Source organism: Triticum aestivum, chromosome 5B (assembly GCF_018294505.1).
Source record: "Triticum aestivum cultivar Chinese Spring chromosome 5B, IWGSC CS RefSeq v2.1, whole genome shotgun sequence".
Taxonomy (NCBI): domain Eukaryota; kingdom Viridiplantae; phylum Streptophyta; class Magnoliopsida; order Poales; family Poaceae; genus Triticum; species Triticum aestivum.
In genome coordinates this window covers 581,014,517-581,017,700 of record NC_057807.1, presented here as the reverse complement: position 1 = coordinate 581,017,700, position 3,184 = coordinate 581,014,517, and positions in this window count along the sequence as shown.

Genomic DNA, 3,184 nt, shown 5'->3' with positions numbered 1-3,184 from the left:
TCCTTGATATACTTTGTTTGAGAAAGAAAGGTTCCTTCCTTAGTTTTCTTGATTTGCAAACCCAAAAAGAATTTGAGTTCACTCATCATAGACATCTCAAACTTCTCCAACATAAGCTTCCCAAACTTCTCACTAAAATGAGGGTTAGTTGATCCAAATATAATATCATCAACATAAATTTGACATACAAATAATTCTCCATTAACCCTTTTAGTAAAAAGAGTAGAATCAATCTTTCCTATCTCAAAGCCTTTTTCAATGAGGAACTTGGTCAAGCATTTATACCACGCTCTAGGAGCTTGTTTAAGACCATAAAGAGCTTTGTGAAGTTTGTAGACATGATTGGGTTTCTTAGGATTAACAAATCCGGGAGGTTGTTTAACATAGAAATCCTCCTCAATTTCACCATTTAAAAAAGAACTTTTAATGTCCATTTGGTACAAAGTGATCATGGTGATTAGCATAGGCAAGCAATATGCGAATGGACTCAAGTCTAGCAACGGGGGCATATGTCTCACCATAGTCCATACCTTCAACTTGAGTGTAGCCTTGGGCGGCGAGACGTGGTTTGTGCGAACAACTTGTCCATCTTCATCTTGCTTGTTGTGAAACACCCATTTGGTACTGATGATGTTGTGGTTGTTGTCGGGCTTCTCGACCAACGTCCAAACTTGGTTTCTCTCAAAGTTGTGTAGCTCTTCATGCATGGCATTTATCCAATCCGGATCTTCCAATGCTTCTTCAACCTTCATGGGTTCAATGCTAGAGATGAATGAATAATTTTCACAAAAATTAGCCAAATGAGTTTTAGAGCGGGTGATCTCTCCCGGTTTGGATATCATTGTAAATGTGCTTGATGGGATGGTCTCTCGCGACTCTTGCTCGAACTCGTGAGAGCTTTTGTTTTGACCGGGGTGGAACATCATCTTCATCATCTCGTTCCTCTTCTTGGCCTTCTTCATTGTTGACGTTGTCGTTCTCTTGTCGTGGTGGTGAAGGAGGTTGATGAGGTTCATCTTGGTGTACTTCCTCGTTTCCTTCATTTTGGTGTGTCCCACTTGTGTATGCTTCCAAGTCAACTCTTGGTTCACCGTGGTGTGAGGTAGAAGCTTCCACTTGGACAGACAAGGTACTCTCCTTCACTTCCGTTGGACGGACCTTCCCAATAGACAAGTCTTGGTTTGCTTCCGAAGGGTCTTTGTCTCCTACATCAATTGGCAATTGCTCTATTTGTGAACCATTAGATTCATCAAACTTCACATCTACCGTCTCTTCAACCTTTCAGGTGAAATTGTTGTAGACACGGTAAGTGTGAGAGTTTGAGCCAAAACCAAGTAGGAAACCCTCATGGGATTTAGGAGCAAATTTAGAACGACGATGCTTATCAAGAATGTAGCACTTTGAGCCAAATACTCGAAAGTATCCAACTTGGGGCTTGTTACCGGTGATAAGATCGTATGCCGTCTTGCCGAGTAGCTTGTGGAGATACAAGCGATTTGTTGCATGACAAGCTGTCTCAACCGCTTCCGCCCAAAAGTGCTTTGGCGTCTTGTACTCATCAAGCATCGTTCTCGCCATTTTGATGAGCGTCCGGTTCTTCATCTCAACAACTCCATTTTGTTGAGGTGTGTATGTAGCCGAGAACTCATGTGAGATCCCTTCTTTGTCAAGAAAGGTGTCCACATTGGCGTTCTTGTACTCTGTTCCGTTGTCGCTGCGAACCTTCTTGATCTTCACATCAAATTGATTTTAGGCCTTCCTAGCAAAGTTTTTGAAGATCTTTTGGACCTGTGATTTATCATCAAGAAAGAACACCCACGAAAATCTTGAAAATGATCAACTATAACTAGACCAAATGAGTTTCCACCGAGACTTTTGTAAGCGTTGGGACTGAAAAGATCCATGTGAAGTAGCTCGAGTGGTCTCCTCGTGGTCATGATGTTCTTCACGGGGTGGCTTCCTCCAACCTGTTTACCCTCTTGACAAGCGCTGCAAAGTCTATCCTTATCAAATATGACATCTTTAAAACCAAGGATATGATCACCTTTAATGAGCTTGTCAAGGTTTCGCATGCCCACATGACCTAACCTTCTATGCCACAAAAAACCTTTAGAAAATTTAGCAATTAAGCAAGTTCTAGGTTGAGCCTTTTTTAGCGAAATCAACAATGTATAGATCACCTCTACGTATACCGGTAAAGACCATTTCATGATTATCTCTACGAAACACTTGGCAGTCTACTTTGGTAAATAGGACATTGAAACCGAAATCAGCAAGTCTAGATACCGAAAGTAAATTATAGCCAAGAGATTCAACGAGCATGACATTTTGTATGGAGCTATCATGTGAGATGGCCACCTTACCGAGGGCAACCACCTTACCCTTTGAGTTATCACCAAAAGTGACATACTTTCGAGGGCCGTTGTTTCTAGCAACCTCACGAAACATTTCCTTGTCTCCGGTCATGTGATCGATACATCCACTATCAAGGACCCATTCCTTTCCTCCAGCCATGTAGTCGCGAAGATTAGCCATAAGATCAAAGTTTCTCATTGCATCATCAAGATCATAGTCACTATCATCATCCTCATCATAGTATCCATGTCCAACATCATCTTGCAAATGATCATTCCCTAGAGAGAGTGATTCATTAGATATATAATTTTGACAATGTTCATGTTTATGAATTCTAATAGCTTCGGAAATAATATTGCTAATGATTCCTACATCCCCTTTCGCACGCATGAGATTTGTAAGCTCAAATAGGCAATCACCAAACTTAGGATCATTGGAATTCATCTTACTCAAAGCAATAGACTTATGAAGGATTTCATCTAAGTTTTGCAAGGAATAGTTGGGAAATCTTTCCTCAAGAAATCTCCATATAGTGTAGGCACAATCAAGAGTAGGCAAGCAACCAATCAATTTCTCGGCAAACCACTAGTGATAAGATTAACAGTCCTAAGATTGTGAATCATGTCAATAGACTCATCAAGGGTAGGATGCATAGGATCAACATGAGGTGCACAAGGGCTAGTAATGTACTTCTTCAAATGATATTCATTGAAAACCACAAGCATCTCATTTTTCCATTCATGAAAATACTCCCCATCAAGTATAGGCACTCTATGTCTAAGACTCTCCAACGTAGACTCCTCCTTCTTCCTCCAATGGTGATTAAACC